General features: G+C 52.5%; 1 protein-coding gene across 2 annotated transcripts in view; it reads left to right on the top strand.

Moving 5' to 3' along the window:
• The first annotated feature begins 11452 nt into the window (after window positions 1-11452).
• Window positions 11453-17647, top strand: part of CD82 (CD82 molecule) — a 49004-nt gene continuing 42809 nt past the window's right edge. The window contains exon 1 of one of the 2 annotated variants that reach the window (XM_012655336.1): window positions 11453-11558. The gene's annotated coding sequence lies outside the window, so the exon portion shown is untranslated. Of the gene's footprint in view, window positions 11559-12114; window positions 12160-17647 lie in introns of those variants that run through there. The other variant, XM_012655337.1, reaches the window with a different exon arrangement.

Here is a 17647-nt window from a genome sequence, read left to right as displayed (position 1 = left end):
TAAAATCTAATCTATGCCTGAAGTGTTAGACAGTAAATTTTGCATAGTGAGGGACTATAGTCTCCTTTATTGTAAGTGGGAAAAATAATTCATTCCTAATTGTTTTGGTCAGGTCAGGCTGCTATAACTAAACACCACAGAGAGGGTGGCTGAAATAACAGAAACTTATTTCCTCACAGTCCTGGAAGCCAAGAGGTCCAAGATCAGGGTGCGAGCGTTGGTTTCTGGTGAGGCCTCTCCCTGTGGGTTGCAGCTGGCTGCCTTCTCCTGTGTCCTCGCGTAGGGGAGAGAGAGCGCGCATGCGCTCTGGTATCTTTTCCTATAAAGACACAAATCCTATCAGATCAGGGCCACAGCCTCATTTAACTTTGGTTCCTTCTTTAGGAGCCCCAAATCCAAATACGGTCACACTAGGGATCAGAGCTTCAACATACGAATTTTAGAGGGCCATAAGCTTTCAGTAAGTGATACCAACCCATCCAAAAATCCCAATTTCCCCAAATATCACGCAAACATATACAGTATAGCAACCCACTAAGGACTTCCTCATAATAGAAAGCATTTAAAACACCAACTGCCTAATTAGCCAGCCCCGATGGCGTCATTAGCAGGTTGGTGTGTCAGCCGGGCACCGCTGCGTGGACACGGTGCTCAGGGCGCTGGTGGATGGGAGTGTCTGCTCACCGCTCAATCCGTTTCTCTATGGTTTTCGAAAACACCTGTCATGCTCAGGAAATGTAGCGATGCTTTCCAGAACCAACAGCGCTTCTGTCATCATTCTTCACTGTTTTATACATGAGGAAAACCTCGCACAGTAGATGGAGCACACGCAGGGCCAAATGCGGGCTCATCGGTGCATTTCTTGCATTACCCAACTGGTCTACAAGCGATTAGATTTTCCAGGTCTCCTGGCTCATCTGTCAGTACTTTCTCTGCAGCTTTTCCTCTTTCTTAGAAAATGGTTACACCTAATGACGTGGGGAAGCTGCTAGTGGTGGTAAGACATCACGCACGTCCTCGCGGGAGATCCACCCACGGCACAGATGTTCTCACCGCCCTTTTTGTGTCCAGTCACTGGAACAGGCTTTCTGTTCGTTAGTCAGTGCTACGGTCTGAATGTTTGTGCACACACACCCCCGTTCATACGTTGAAACCCAACCCCCAATGCAGTGGTATTAACAGTGGCAGCCTTTGGAGGTGGTTAGATAGGGAGGGCTCCATCCTCATGAATGGTGATATGGTTCGGCTGTTCATTTCCTCCAAATATCATGTTAAAATGTGATTCCCAGTGTTGGAGGTGGGGCCCGGTGGGAGGTGTTTGGGTCACGGGGGCGGATCCTCACGAATGGCTTGGTGCCCTCCCCAGGTAATGAGTGAGTTCTCCCTTTACTAGTTCACGTGAGAGCTGGTTGTTTGAAGGAGGCTGGTACCTCCTCCCCCATCTCCCGCTCCTTCTCTCGACACATGACACGCCTGCTCCCCGTTCGCCTCCCACCTTGACTGAAAGCTCCCTGAAGCCCTCACCAGAAGCAGATGCTGGTGCCATGCTTCTTATGCAGTTCCCAGAACGCTGAGCCAAGTAAACCTCTTTTCTTTGTAAATTGCCCAGCCTCAGGTATTACATTATTGCAAAAGTAATCGCGGTGAATTTTAAATCATCATGACTGGGCTCAAACACATCGTTATTAATCAAAATAGGAACTGTTAACAATCAACACATCGTTGCCAACGAGAAATAAGTTTATTTCTGTAGCATAAAAATCTGTGCTTCGGGATTCCATGAACTCCTGGAAAACATTTTCTGCCTCCTGCTGGTTGTGGAAGCGTTTTCCTGCAAAAAGTTGTCGAGATGCTTGAAGAAGTGGTAGTTGGTTGGTGAGAGGTCAGGTGAATATGGCGGATGAGGCAAAACTTCGTAGCCCAATTCGTTCAACTTTTGAAGTGTTGGTTGTGCGACGTGCGGTCGGGCATTTTCGTGGAGAATTGGGCCCTTTCTGTTGACCAATGCCAGCTGCAGGTGTTGCAGTTTTCGGTGCATCTCACCGATTTGCTGAGCACACTTCTCAGATGGAATGGTTTCGCCAGGATTCAGAAAGCTGTAGTGACAGACCGGCAGCAGACCACCAAACAGTGGCCGTGACTTTTTGTTGGTGCAAGTTTGGCTTTGGGAAGTGCTTTGGAGCTTCTTCTCGGTCCAATCACTGAGCTGGTCATTGCTGGTTGTTGTATAAAATCCACTTTTCGTCGCCTGTCACAATCTGATCAATAAATGGTTCGTTGTTGTTGTACAAGAAGTGAAGATGAGACTTCAAAACGAAGATTTGTTTGACTTTCAGTCAGCTCATGAGACACCCACTTATTGAGCTTTTTCACCCTTCCAATTTGCTTCAAATGTTGAACAACCATAGAATGGTCGATGTTGACTTCTTCGGCATTTTCTCATGTAGTTGTAAGAGGATCAGTGATTCATTGATTGCTGTCAGTTGATCATTGTTAACTTCCGATGGCGGGCCACTGCACTCCTCATCTTCAAGGCTCTCATCTCCTTTGCAAAACTTCTTGAACCACCACTGCATTGTACGTTCGTTAGCAGGTCCTGGGCCAAATGCGTTGTTGATGTTGCGAGTTTCTCCACTGCTTTATGACCCATTTTGGACTTGAATAAGAAAATCGCTCAAATTCGCTTTTTTTCTAACATCATTTCCATAGTCTAAAATAAATATCAAACAAACAGCAAGTAGTAAGACATTAGCAAAAAAGCATAAAGTGAGAAATGTGCATTAAAATGATGTATAACATAACCACATTTATTTAAGAATGTATTCCAATATCAAATGGCAATTATTTTTGCCCCAACCTAATATCTTCTTTATAGCAACACAAAACGGACTAACACAAATGGGATTATAAAAGAGGCTCAAGGGAGTTTGTTGGCCCGTTCAGTTACGTGAGGATGCGGCTGGAAGGTATCACTGAGCTTTAGTTTCCTTCTCCATCAAATGGGGTTGACCTGCTTCAGAAGGTGGGTCAGTGTGCGATAAATGCCGCACACCCTGCATCCGCAGTAGCTGCGGTGACATCTGTCGTATTCATAGCTACCCTGTGCCTTTGGAATCATCTTTCTGTATTTGAGGAAATTCCTGTAGTACAAATTCCATCTCCCCAAAGTAGGCATCAAACTCTATTTCTCAGCGTCCTGCAGGCCAGTGGCTTAGGCTGGGAAGAAACAGCTCTGCAAGGAGCTTCCCCCATTTTGCTGGTGTGGCCAAGGCAACCTCCTGGCGGTGGTTTCCCGGGGGTTGCTAGGTTGACTTCCCGGGGCAGAGGGGTGTCAGATGGAGGACAGTGACAGCAAGGGTTGCCTCATTAGGCCAGTTCTGCAGTGTGGTTTGAAGCCTTATTCCTGGAAACTGATCTTGAGCCTGACTCTCCAGCCGACCCCAACCCCCTGCTTGACAACTCAGGGGGCTTTGCAAGAGGACTTTTAATAAATTTTACTGCATAACAACTAGATTCCACTTGCCTGCTTATAACTAATACATATTGAGGTTAATATTATTCTATAAATGAAGAGTCATCAGGTCCTCTAGACCTCCACCGCCCGAGGGGACTTCAGGCCAGCTAGCTGTGGCTCATGAATCCCACATCTCAAGTGTCCTTGCCTGAGCTGAGTGTCTGCAGTTGGAACCTGGTGTGCAGACCCAATTCCATGCCTGCCCTCACCTGGCCTCCCAGCCTGGGAGTTAACCTGAGACCATGGGGGATGGGAACTCCTGCCCCTCCCTGCAAGTCTGTCATCTCCTTTCTCTACACTCCACTCTTGCTTGGCTGCAGTGAGCACTGTGGACACCAGAGGGCGATAAACACTCATTTTGGAGGGAAGAGTGATAGACTTTCTCTTCCCACACCCCCATTTCTGTGAGTGAAAAAAATGACTTGGACGCAATTAACTAGTCCATCTTATAGCGCTAAAGTAGCAACTATTGTGGGTGCGTTGCCCACAGCTTACAGGTGAGGAAACAAACCCAGAGAGGCAAAGGGCCATGCGCAAGGTCACATGGCCAGAAAGTTAGCAGAGCGGGGACTTGAGCCTAAGCCATGGCTCCCAGAGGAGGGCTGGGCTGACACTGCGGCTTGCATAGGAAGGGTCATGGGGAGAAGGGAAGAAGGGAGTGTGGTGTCCCTGTCTTCTTGCAAAAGTCTGTGTAGCACTGTGGCTACTCAGAATGCTCTCAATATGAATGTGAATTCAGCCAGGATCCATTGATCCCTGGATTGCAAACTCAGTTACCCACAGGAACCAGGCAGCTCAGAGAAGTGAGGGAAACAGGCGAGGCGAGCAATAGGGAGTGGTGGGGACTGTGGCCAGCTGGAGGATGTATGTTGCAAATGGAGGGGGCAGCCACTATGCAGGTCCAGCCAGCTACTGCCCTGTTGGAAGGCACCTCAAGATGTTTGGATGTTCCTATTTTTCAACAGAAGCTATAAATCTAATTGTCAACGTGAAATTTCCCAATTTTCAAATTGTGGCAACAAATTCAAAAGTTTTTCAACTCAATTCTCTGAGCCTTGGCATTCCCAACTGTGCATGGGGAGAATGTCTACACCATTGGCTTCTTGGTCCACAAAAGTGTTCTTTCTAACCCTGGGCCTGATTCAGGGAAGAATCTCCCACTGACTTTGTGCAGCTCCCCCCAATAGCTGGTGTGAGAACTTCCCTCTCTACAGTGCCGCTCAGCCCTCTCAGGGGCTCATGGGTACGGGCATATTGCACTTGATTTCACTTCACTTTATGTAGATACCGTGTTTTTTACAAACCGAAGGTTTGTGGCAACCCTGCGTGGAGCAAGTTCATTGGCGTCATTTTTCCAACAGCACGCACTCACTTCGTGTCTCTGTGTCCGCATTCTTTAGCAATATTTTTTTAAGTAAGTTATGTACATTGTGTATCTTTAGACATAATGCTATTGCACACTTAACAGATTACAGTATACTGCAAACACAACTTTTAAATGCACTGGGAAACCAAAAAAAAAAGTATGTGACCCACTTTATTGCAATATTCACTTTATTGCGGTGGTCTGGAACTGAACCCTCAGCATCTCCCAGGTGAGCCTGTATCTGGAGGCTCTGAAAAAGGGTTGTCCAGAGGATTCGTCTCTGTTTTCTGCTTTGCTGCCCCCACAACTCTTCCCTGTGGGCACAGAAGCCGTGGTAGATGGTCTCCAGCGTGATCTCCTGGGATTCAAGGGCAAGATGGTAGGACTGCTTAATGTTCATTACATAGAGAGATAAAATATTTTTAATAATGACTTTGATCTTATCTTTTTAAATTTTGTTTTTGTGTATGGTTTATAATACGAAAAACTGCAGTTAAAATAATGCATACATAGTATCATTTATAAATAAATAACATATATTGGGGTGTGGGCTCATGACTCTTTGGGGTGTCTAACCCCACAGTGGGGTTCAGCTGATGTCTGAAAAGCAAAAGGAACAGGCGGAGCAGTGAATTGTGGATGGGGGACATCATTTAATAGTTTCAAACGGTTACCAAGCACCACGGTTGTAATCTAAATAAATAAGTTTCATAAAATGTAAAGGACTGCACAAATGCTGGTTATCAAATTAGTTAAGTAAAACTTAAATTAGTCGTTTTAAAAATGCCTGGCCCATGGTAACAGGTTACTTTTAAAATGGTGGCTGCCATTATTATTGTTGTGGTTGCTATGGCAACGTTGCAGTGTACATTCCCCACTGTGCCAAAACCCTCTGAGGCCAGGGCTGGGTGGGATTAACCCCAGGACCTTCAGATGTAGTAGGGGGCAGGGTGGGATCCGGGCAGGGGCCTAACCCATCTTTGTTAAATGACTGTGACAGGCACAAAACAATGGCTCAGCCTCTTGGTGGGAACTTGGGCCCTTGCCCCAGCTACAACCCAGCTATAATGGGCTTAGAGTTCGGATCCCTATTAAGCGCTTTGGAGAAGAAAATAAAGGTCAGTAGCCTGCTGAGCCCATTCAAATGCAGGCAGGCCTTAATGTGCTTAGAACAGAGGAAGAGAGAAAGAGAAAGAGAGAGCTGGAGAAACTATTATTAACCACTTCCCGGCCTGAGACTCAGCAAGAGGATGGAGCGCGGGGCAGTTATGCCAAGTGCTTGCTGGAGCTCAGCTCTCAGGGGCCAGCGCTCTTTCTGCCACCCAAGCAGGAAGCAGGGGCCCTTCAAGGCCCCACGGAAGCTCTTTGACCCAGGGTGAGCCTTTGGGGTACACCGTGCGGTTCAGCGATGGCTGCTCAGAATCTGGGTACCTGGGTACTGTCCAACTTGGGCCTTTTCCTGAGGGCTCAGTTTCTGCAACTGAAAATTGGGTTGGCTATAAACTGTCACTTCTCTTCCCTCCATCGCTTGTCAGTTGTACGGCTTTAGGCGACTTACTTAGCGTCTGAGTGCCTCCATCTCCACATCTTGGAAATCAGCAACAAAATAGTATGCACCTCATCGGGTTGTTGCTGTGAGGATTGAGTGGGAGCTATCGAAGCTTCTGACTTTAAGGAAACAGTGCGGTCGAGGACAGGAAGTGGCTGCCTTTATTCTGAGGACTCTTGAAGAAAGAAGATCTTAATCCAAGCACTCAAGACTAATTGTCCATTGCTGGACTTACTCATTTGTGCACAAGTGCTTGTGCAAGACATATTGTATACCTTTTCCTTTAAATCAGTTGAATTTGGACTCTGAGCTCCCATCAGAGGAAATTCTACTCCAGCCATTCCGAGGGCTCACTTGGGGCAGGTTGCATTTTCCTAAGGTGGCTGCAACAATATCTCCTGTCCCACAAGCTCTTCCAGAACTTTGCCACCCTCTCCCTTGAATCACGTGAGCCTCTGTGACTGCCTCCACTAACAAAATGCAAAGGAAATGATGCTATAGGACTTCCAAGGACACAATGCCACGGCCTTCTAAGTGGGTCGTTGCTCTTAACCCAGCAGCCCAGTTGTGAGGAAGCCCAAGCAACTTGCGGAGCGGCCTCATGGAGAGGAACTGAGGCCTTTGGTTCACAGCTCTGGCTGCGCTCCCAGCTGACAGCTAGCAACGACTTGCCGTGTGAGCGCGCCATCTTGAAAGTAGATCCTCTAAGTGGCTGGCATTGCACAGAGAAGAGATAAGCCTTCACTGCTCTGCCCACCCAAAACTGCAGATTTATGGGCAAAAAAACGAATGGGGTGGTTACATAACAATAAGAAACAGTTATCCCCCTCACTCTCCTTCCTTCCCTCCTTTCCTCCACCAGAGTTGTGCAAAAGTCTTGAGGCCTTACGTAGGCCCAGGTACCAACAAGAAACTGACCCCCATGTTCTTGCGAACAAGGACCTTGAGGTCTCCTTCCCCCTGCCCCTGGGCCACTTTGGGGTGGGAGAATCTTCTGAGAGGCTGGGAAACCCATGGCCATACCCCCTTGAGGTCTTGCCAAACTACCATCTCCCCCACCTCCGAGTTGGCCATTGACATCTTCTCTCAATGCTTGGTGTAGTGGCTCTTCTCGTCCCTTTCCCCACGTCCAGAACTCCTGGCTTCACTTCCGGAATGGACTAAAGAATTTCAAAAAGGTGGAGTCTCCCACTAGAAGCGTCACTCTACTCTCTGCCCAGGGTGAGTCATGACAAAGCCATACTCCTACTGGAAGATAGGGAACGAAGACAGATCTGGGTGAGCCAACCCAGCGAGATATTCCAGTGAATGACTCTGCTACGGTTTGACTGTGTCCCCCAGATTTCATGTGTTGGAAACTTAATCCCCAAACTTATATGTTGATGGTATTTGGAGGCAGGGCCTTTGGGAGGTAATTAGGATTAGATAGGGTCATCAGGGTGGGGTCCTGATGATGGGACTGGTGGCTTTATCAGAGGAAGAGAGACCTGAGTCGACATACTCTTGCTATCTCATCATGTGACGCCCTCTACTGTGTTATGAGGCAGTAAGAAGGCTCTCACCACACACGGCCCCTTGACCTTGGACTTCCCAGGCTCCAGAACTGTAAAAAATGAAATTATTTTCTTTATACATTACCCAGTGATATGGTTTGGATATTTGTCCCCTCCGAATCTCATGTTGAAACTTGATCTCCAAGGTTGGAGGTGGGGCTGAGTGGGAGGTGTTTGGGTCCTGGGGGCAGATCCTTCATGAATGGCTTGGTGCCCTCTGTGCTAATGGGCTCTCCCTCTATTACTCCATGAGAGCTGGGTGTTTAAAAGTGCCCAGTACCTCCTCTCTCTCTTGCTCCTTCTTTCACCATGTGACACGCCTGCTCCCCCTTCCCCTTCTGCCTTGATTGGAGACTCCCTGAAGCCCTCACCAGAAGCAGATGCTGGCACCATGCTTCTCGTACAGCCTGCAGAACCATGAGCCAAATAAACCTCTTTTCTTTATGAATTGCCTACTATCAGATATTACTTTATAGTAATGCAAAATGGACTAAGACACCCAACCTGTGGAATTCTGTTACAGCAACAGAAAATGGACTAAGACAGATTCAGATGCATATCTACTCAACAACTGTCCATTAAACTTCCAGGTGCTATTCTAGGTGCTGGGGATACAAGACCAAATGGCGGTGACACCACAGACCTGGACAAGAACACACCTGTGTCCACCCAGAGCCCACACCCCACCTTAATCATGCTTCAGGTATCTAAGAACCTGGAAACCTCTGTCTAACTGGCCCAGGCCCACTTTTAAGATTCGCAAAGCCTCCTGTCCCGGTCCATCCTCCTGAGGGTGCTTCCTGTCCCTGATGTGTGCACTCATAGAGGGGTAACAAAGACGGGGCTATGGGCAAGGTGTGTGGACAGAGTTTGGGCATGTGGACTGGAGTGCTCACATGCCAAAGTCATAGGTCACTTATGACACAGGACAGAGATGGGGCTAGGAAGAGGAGTGGGTGGGCTGACAGCTGGGGTCAGGTTGACTGCTCCCACACTACCATGTTTTTGCATAAAATCCCAAAGAGTCCAAGAATTCTAAATTTGAACACGATCTTCTTGGTCATTATAAAGAATATTTGTCAAGGTAAGATACATATATTTTATTTTATAGTCAGTTAAATGTTTAAATACAAGGCAGGTGGTCCTTGATTTGCATTCCTAACTTGGGCTGCCCATGCTGGGGTAGGGCTGCTCAACAGGTCCAGTGCTCCAGGCTGAGTCCTGCAGGGAGACCCTATTCTGTGGGGCTCAGAGGATGGTGGGGGGCTATGTCAGAGATTCCAGAAGGCCTACAGACTTGCCCTCCATGCTGCCACAGCTGCCTCCATCTTTAATCTGGAGTGGCAGAGACAGCAAGGGGTAGCAGATGGGACTAACGCGAGGGAATGTCTACATGCGGGGAGAGGACTGACAGGATCCAGCTGTTTTGCAGTTGCCAGTCACCATCAAAACACTCCAGCCTGGAGGGAGAGGGTAGGAAGCAGGGTGGAAGAGGAGGGTATTTTCTGCCCATTTTGCATGGGTTGGGTAGGGTAAGGAGCTAGAACCCAGCTCATGACAGGATAGCACAGTGATTCTCAAAATGTGGACCCTGGACCAGAACCCACATCATTTGGGATTTTATTAGGATCTTGCCCTCTTGCAGGATAGATGGTGTCCCTCTGTGGGAAGGACAACCAAATGGGACGCTACTGAGTTTAAAGCATTCCCCAGCCCCACTCCCCCAGCTTGGTGTGGAGCTTCTGCGCAGGATACATTTTACTGGGAAGAGGACAATTCTTGAGCATGCACACGTGCAAGCAGTGGGCCGTACCCGTCACACTGTCCCCGTCACACTGAATCTTCAACAGCCACCCTCAAGACTGGTATTATCGTTATTGCTGTTACTATTATTCCCTGTTTAAGGGCTCATCCTAGAGAGGTTAAATACCTCGCCTCGCCTTGGGTTAAAAAGCTGGGAGGAGGCTACCTAGGTCAGTGTGATTCTCAGACCACCCTACCTTCTTTACAGTTTGCTCAGCAGTGGTTCAAACTTGAGTGTGATTCAGAATCACCTGGAGGCCTTATTAAAACAAGTTGCCCCACAGTTTCCCCTTCAGTAGGACTGAGATGGGGCCTCAAAATACACAAGTTCCCAGATGACGCTGCTACTGGTCTAAGGACCACGCTTGGAGAACTACTGTGCTGGGCTAGAATCCAGCTCCCTACCCTGCTCCACCCATGCAAAACGGTCATAATCATGCCCTCCCCACAATGCTGCTGTTGTGAGATGCCAGTGAGATAATGGGAAGGAAAGCGCTTTGTCAGCAGCACAGGTGAATTGCCCTGGTCATTAACCAGGTAACCTGCCCAAGGCTGGTCCCCTGGAGCCTGAGAGCGCAGAGGGCTGGGATGCAGGGCGGTGCCCCACAGCCACCTAGAGCTCTTTTGCAGCCCACCTTAATTCTGGGCCACTTCTTCAGGGGAAAAGCCAGCTTTGAGGGTGCAGGCCCACATCCCTTCCTGCCACCTCAACCAACCCACATCCTCTCCCTCATCCCAGTCAGCCTGCTGGGCACTGCCCCAACAGCAGCTGGCCTGGGCCACTTCTCCAGGGGCTGGGCCAGGCAAGCCGGGGCAGCAGCACGCCTGTGATTCAGGACCTGGGGCTGGATCCTGCTCACCACAGCCTCCCCCCGTGAGAATCAGAGCCTGGGACTTGTCTTCTCCAAGCCTTAAACTGGGCATCAGCAAAATGGGCGCAACATGAGTACCCGTGAACTGTGGGAATTCAAGGGCCAGTACTTTTCACAGCGCTTGGCATAGAGCCTGCCTTGGCAAGGGTTCAATCAATGGGAGCTGTTAGCATTTTCAAAAAGTGCCTGGGTCCAGGCTGCCTCCCGATAGAGGCCCCGGCTGGGAACGCAAACTGCTCCCACGCCGTTCCCCGGTTGCACCCGGATACACCCGCCCTGGAAGACCAGCGTAGGGGCCCCCAGGGCTGCCCGCCCGAGTTGGGGTTGGCAGGGCAGCACAGGACTGGGAAGGCGCTGAGGCCAGGCCTGGGCGGGGAGGGGCGTGGCCGGGGCGTGGCCTCCCCTCGGAGGGCCAGGGGCGGGGCGGGGCGGCGCGGGGGCGATGGGAGGGACCAGGGGGCGGCCCGCCGCCGCGAGAAGACCCGGACCGGTGCGGAGGGCCGCAGAGGGGCGGGACCGTTAGGTAGGGCTGGGAGCAGACAGGGCTCCGGCGGGCTGGAGGGCACCAAGTGCGGGAGGGGGCGGGGGCGGGGGCGGGCCTCACCCCTTGTGTGGCCTGGGGGCGGGGCTGCCCGGGCTGGGGTGCGGAGGCCGGGTGGGCGGGGCCTCGTCTGGCCCGACCCTAGCTGCCTTCCCGCAGGGCTTGGGGGCGGGGCCGGCGGGCAGCCGAGGGGCGTGTTCTCTGGAGGGGCGGGGCCTGGCTGCGGCTGCTGCGTTCCCCAACAGCGTCCGCGAGGGGGACAGCGGAGGGACGGAGCCAAGCGCTGCGCAGTCGGACGCTGACTGGGGAGCGAGCGGGCGACGCAGGGTTTGCAGCGCGGAGCTAAAGCAGAGCCAACAGGTAAGAAGAGGGACAGGGGCCGGGGCAGGCCGGCCGAACAACCAGAAACAAAGTTAGTTTTCGCCCCCGCTTCCGCAGCTGGCTCGGACAGCTTTCTCGCAAGCAGTGAGTGACAGGTTGGGGCTGCTGGTGGGGAGAAGGAGTATTAGCCCCCGAGTCCTGAACCCCCAGTTCTCCGGCTCCCCCATGCACCAGCTATGTGACCCCGGGTCCGTCCCCCGACCTGGCTCTAGACCTCCAAGTAGGTTCCAGTAGGAGGAAGTTGAACCAGGTGAACTCCACGCTCCCGTGGCCCTTTCTCGCTAAAACCCCGGAAGGACAGGTCTGGCAGGTGAGAGCAGGCTGCAGCTCAGCCACAGGTGTTCGCGCTGTCCAGTTCCTCTCCCTGCAAAATGGGACTGAGCGAAACCAATTGCTTTAAAGGTCACACTGGTTCCTCGGATGGGGCTCGAACGCACAAGTCCTATGGAAGGGGAGCTCAAAGCAGGGAGATTTCGATTCTCCCCTTACTCCCACCTCTCAACAATTCTGACAGCTCAACTGAGCCAGGCCCTCTAAGACATCAAGTCGCAAACTCAGCGGGTCAGTCAGACTTTTCCAGGTGAGCTGGCCTGAGAGGCTGAGAGGGGGTGAAAACTGGGGCACAGTTCTTATCCTGGTGGGTGGGAAAAAAAGGGAAAACACCAAACCTTGGGCCCAGCGTCAAGCCCTGGGCACCAGGGGCTCTTGCCGCATACCCAGGGTTCATTTCTTAGGCTGAAGGGCTCTTTTTCTGGTGGCAGTGGGTGTCCTGTGCTGGCTACAGTAGCTGGGCAGCCTAGTTCAGTGGTCAAAAGCTTGGGGCTTTGAGACCAAACTGACTTGGATTCTACTGCCCCTCCAAACTTCAGTTTGCTTGTCTGTAAAATGGGGATGATGACAGTATCCAACGGAAGTAGTGAGCACTAAATAGAATAATGGGTACATGGTGCTTAGCAAGCGCCAGGCACCCAGCAAGCCCTCACTACATGACAGCTGCCTTGATGTGGATGGGCAGGTGATGGGCTGGCTTCCTGTTGGGAATGAGCCCTTTTGGGGGGGGGTTTGTGGGGGGAAGGCTGGGGCTGGCTGCAGCCCCTCCTGACCTTGTGAGAGCCAGAAATTGCCACCCGCCAGCAACATCACTCTGTTCATTTGAGAGTTGGGGAGTGTGTCACCTGGAGCTGAGAGTGGCTGGGTTTTCTATAATATTGCATGAGATTAGAGAGTGTTTACTGAGTACCTACTATATGCCAGACAGGGCTAGAGGATTCAGAGGTAAACCAGCCAGACCTGGCTCTGCCCTCATCCTGAGTGGCTGACAATGAGGCCTGCCCCAGGCCCACCATGTCCCTGCAGGAGAGGATCACTCCCACCCAGGGCTCTGGGCCAGATGGGATTTCATGGGTCTGTACTGCCCCGGTGGCTGGAATCCAGCTATACCATTGCATGCTTGGCTTGAGGCAGAGCTGAGAGGCAGTGTGGGCCTCTACTGTCTGTTGGAGCAGGGTTGAGCACTGAAGAACGCTGAGGGTGCTGCATGTTGGCCCCCTGCATCTTCTGGGGGGATAAGCTGTACACCGCGGAACCAGCTGGAAAATACTATGGGACGGAGCCTGATTGGAGGCTGCAGTGTGTGGAGGAGACAGTGCGTTTGTGTATGTAGAGCAGGGGAGGTGTTTGGAAGAGGGGAGACACTTGAGAAACCAGGGTGGGGGTGGGGGAAGGAGATAAGAAGGTTTCCTGGAGTCGGTGAGACTTGAGCAGGACTTTGTGTTTGGATTCCCAAGTCCTGGTTTGGCTTGCATCAACGTGGGGCCGCAGACTCTCCAAGCATTCAAGTGGCGTAAGATCACAGTTTGGTATAGTGTGGATGGAGAGGGCCCAGTAGGTGGTACCCGTGGTAGGGAGGAGGCGATGTTCATTTCAGCAGTGCCCACCTAGTAAGCCTTCACGGAAAGCCCTCCCCAGCACCACCCCTGCCCCACGTGATGAGTGACAAGTGACCATACAAGGTCCGCAGCGTCAGGTTGCTTACCTTCTTAGGCAAGGTTACCAGTGACTCTGACAGAAGATAAATGAAGAAAGGATTAGAGGGTCTTCAGGGCCTTAAGGATCGGGAGGGTTTCGGCAGCTAGGGTGAAGATGGTGTCTTGGGCAGAGGAAAATGCCTAGGCAAAGGCAAGGACAGCCTGTTCAGGGAATTCTTGAGAAACTGCTGGGTTGTTCAGTCTGGCTGAAGTTTGGGATTGCAGAGATGCGTAGTGGGAGCAGTAGGTGGCATCAACTCGTAGAGGGCCTTGAATGCCAAGGTGAAAAGTTCGGAATTAATTTGTAGAAAGTGGGAGCCCCTGAAGGTTTCTGAGCAGGGAAGTGACCCAACAGAGGGGTAGTTCAGGAAAGGCAGCCTGTGCCAGGGGTGCTGGGAGGGGGATCTAGCAGTGGTAATGAGCCCGTGGCTATGGTGACAGGGAGGAAGGGGTCTGGAGGGTTTGGGGGACATCTGCAACTGGGAGTGAAAGAAGGGGCACCAGGTACAGAGATAGCAAAGGCAACATCAGAGGGGTGGGGGGTGTTCCAGCCTGCCTTTCTGGTCCCCTGCCCTGCCTGGCCCCTGGTACACAGCAGGGGCTCAGGAAGGTGGCAGTATTGGGGGGGGGGGCACTGGGGAAGGTCGTGAGCGCTCCAGAGGGGTCGGGAGGTGCCACCTAAGAAGGCCTTGTGTTCGCCCATGAGATGGAGGCATCTGGGCCGATTGGCAGAGGCCTGAGCCAGCTGGTAGGTCTGGGAGTGGGGCGGGTAGGGAGAGGTGCCTCCTGGCCTGTCACCCCTGGGGAGGACAGGGGTGAGAGGTTAGCCTCTTGCTGTATCTGGCAGCAGACAGCCAGTTACGGCACGTTTCCCAAAAGAGGGGGGCGGGATTCTGGTTTCTTTGGGCTCCTCTGAAGTTTCTGCCATGCGGGCAGCCCCTCTGAGGCCTGGAAGCCCCCGCTGGCCATCCCCCTCCACTCTGGGGACCCAACCCCTGTTCCCCTGTGGACTAGACAGTCCCTCCTAGCACACGGCTGAGCAGACCCAAGCCCAGAGTGTTCCTTCGGATTTGGAGCATCTGGGGCCAGCTGGCAGCCCCTGGCTTTAACTTGGCCCCCTGCTCCAAACCGTTATACCCACTTCCTCCGCCCCACGGGAAGCTCAGAGGGGGGCGGTTATGATTTAATCAAGAGCATCAAACGGCCAGGAGTTGGCTCTGTGAGAGGCGGGAAGGGAGGGAAGAGCCAGGGCTGCTTGGCCAGGGCCCCTCCGTGGGACAGGACGGGGCCGGGGGTGGGGGGCCGGTTTAATCTCAGCAGGAACTGCCCTGCCCACCGCTTCCCCTCCTCTAAGCCTGGGGCTGAGGAGCTGGGAGGGAAGCCCAGAGGTAAACATGGTCTGGTGATGTGGGACGTGCTGCTCCCTCCTCCCCTGGCCCCGGAGCTGCCTGTGAAGAGACGGCCAACCACAGGCCCAGGGCCTCTGTAGCAGGCCCAGCCAGTGTCCCCCAGGGCCTGCGTGTTCCTGACTCACTCCCGGGGTTCCCCCTCCACTGTGGGTTTCCTGTCAGCAGCTGATTCACTCTGTGCTGACATGGAGGGGCAGCTGAGGGAGGAAAGAGACCTGTATTCTGGTCCTTGGTGTTAGTTCCAGCTCTGCTCTTTGTGTGCTGTGTGACCTTAGGCAAGTTCCTCCTCCTCTCTGGGCTTCCTTCCCTGATGTGCTAATGGGGAGCTCTCGGGGTTCTGGGACCTGGAAACTATCCTTTGTATAGTAGGGCACGTGTGTGCATGCCCAAACGCACATGCACACACCCACCACAGCCTCGGCACCTCTCCTCAGATGGGTAGTACGTGGTCCCACTTCCCTGCTCTCCCTCCCTGGTTCCCCCACCCACGGCACCCTCACCTACCCTTTGCCCACCCTCAGGTTAGAGAGAGGGTACAGCATGGTGGCGAAGTGCTGGACTTTAGCATTGGAATCTTGGCCTTGCAAATTCCTAGCTATGTGACTCTTTCTGAGCCTTAGTTTTTCAATCTGTAAATGGGGATAATAATGGTAACTGCTTCATAGGGTGGCCTGAGGAGAAACAAAAAAGTACCCATGAAACACTTAGCACTTTTATACCTAGCACATGGTCAGCACTCGACAACTGAGAGCATCTGGCTGCTCTTTCTGCATCTGGCTGCTCTTTCAAGGCTCGTGCCAGGCCCCTAGTGCTGAGTCAGGCTCCCCGAGCTACTTCTCAGGCTCCCAGGGACATTCCCCGAGCACCTCCTTCCTGTCCAGGCCCTCTGGCCTCTCCAACGTATGTGTGTGCATCATTTTCGGCCATGCTCTTCCTGGGGGCGGCTGGCGTTCCCCACCGTGACTCTAAGCTTGCTGAGGGGAAGTAGGTCTGAGCGTCGAGGGCCGAATGGCTTCCCCAGGCCCCTCCTCTCCCTTCGTCCTCTCCTCTGTGCTTGTCTACACAGGGCCAGTACCTTCTGCTTTGGTCCTGCTGTGTTGTCATGTACAAAGTGTCTCCGCGAACCCTGTTGGGCGGGCACTGCCCTGTCCATCTCTGTACGCTTGATTCCTGGCACGTGGCTTGGGAAGTGATGGCTGAATTCTTGGGGGGTGGGCAGGACCCAGCTCGGTGCCAGATACTTGGTGACTCCTTGCCAAGGTGGAGCCAGGAAGCAGGGTCCACATGCTCCTGCCTTGCCCTGCAGGCCCGTCCACCCCACTCCTGGAACCTGGATCCAGGCAGATGGGAATGGGCCATGCGGCCTGGGATTGCTTGAGCTGGGGCTTCTGCTTCCCTTGCGAGGTTTGGCCTTTACCCTCCTGGGAGGGGAACAGCTCAACTTCCTCCAGCCCAGTGAGGGGCCACTCTGGCCTTCAGTGAACTCTGAGCCAGAAAAGGCATCTCCGAGTCAGCAGTTGTCTGTGGAAGGTGCTATGACCCTGTGGGGACTCGGGCTGGGGCCTGGGGAAATGGGGCGAGCTGTTCAGGAAGTCTATCGGGACCTCCTCCATGCAGACCTCCTGGTGGGCAGCTCTGGGGAGCACCACTCTCCTCTCTGACTTCTCGCCCTGCAGTGGAGGCTTCTGCCCCTTCTTTGGGCTCCACCCCTGACCTTCCCTGCTGTGTTGAAGGGTGATTGGCATGTTCAGAATTCTGGGCCTGGGCTCTTAGGGCTGATGCGGAGAAGTGGACAAAGCACTGGAGGCTGGGCGCTAGGAAACCTGGGTTCAAATCCTGGCTCTGCCGTGGAGCTGCAGAGTGATCTTGGCCAGGGAGGTGACCTCTGGCCTGGTTTTCTTACTCTCAGGCAGCAAGCGCTCCAGAAGCCTGCCTGGGGTCCCAGCTGGGCGTGTGCCCAGGGAAGTAGGGAAGAAACCCCACGCAAGGTCACAGACTCTGGAATCAACCTGCCTGAGATGATTCCCGCCTCTGCTACTTACCAGCTGAGTGTGACCTTGTGCAAGTGTCTTAACTCCTCTGTGCCTCAGTTTCGGCATCTGTAAAAGGGACACAATAATAGTACTTACCTCGTAGGGTTGTTTGAGAAGCGTTTCACTTAGGACATTCAGAAAGCGTTTAGGACAGTGCCTGGCATGTAGTAAGTGCCGTGTATATTTCTGCTGGTCTGGGTAGTTTTACTAATAGGAAGCAAATGTACATCTTTGGGAGACAGGAGAGCCTGGGAATAGCTTGAGTATGGGGATCAGGGGACCTGGGCTTTGCTCCCAGCTCATCCTTTATTTGCCATGTGACCTTGGGCAAGTTACAGCCCTTCTTGGGCTACAAAACTATAGCTATTACCCTGCACTTGCTATACTTGGCTTTTGTAAGTCAGGCACATGTGATGCCACAGAGGGCAGCTGCCAGCTCTCATTCAGTGAATGGACTCCTGGGGGCCCAGCCCATTGTCCTACATGGAGACAGCCTGGGGAAGAAGGCCGTAGAGGGGCAGGTCCCAGCGGTTGCAGACACTGAATGAATAGCTGAGCCTACTCAACAAAGCCAAAATGTAGATGAATATATGTAAATA

This window comes from Propithecus coquereli, unplaced genomic scaffold (assembly GCF_000956105.1).
Source record: "Propithecus coquereli isolate 6110/MARCELLA unplaced genomic scaffold, Pcoq_1.0 Scaffold470, whole genome shotgun sequence".
Taxonomy (NCBI): Eukaryota; Metazoa; Chordata; class Mammalia; order Primates; family Indriidae; genus Propithecus; species Propithecus coquereli.
Note: the sequence above shows the minus strand (reverse complement) of the source record. Positions and strands in the feature narration are given on the sequence as shown.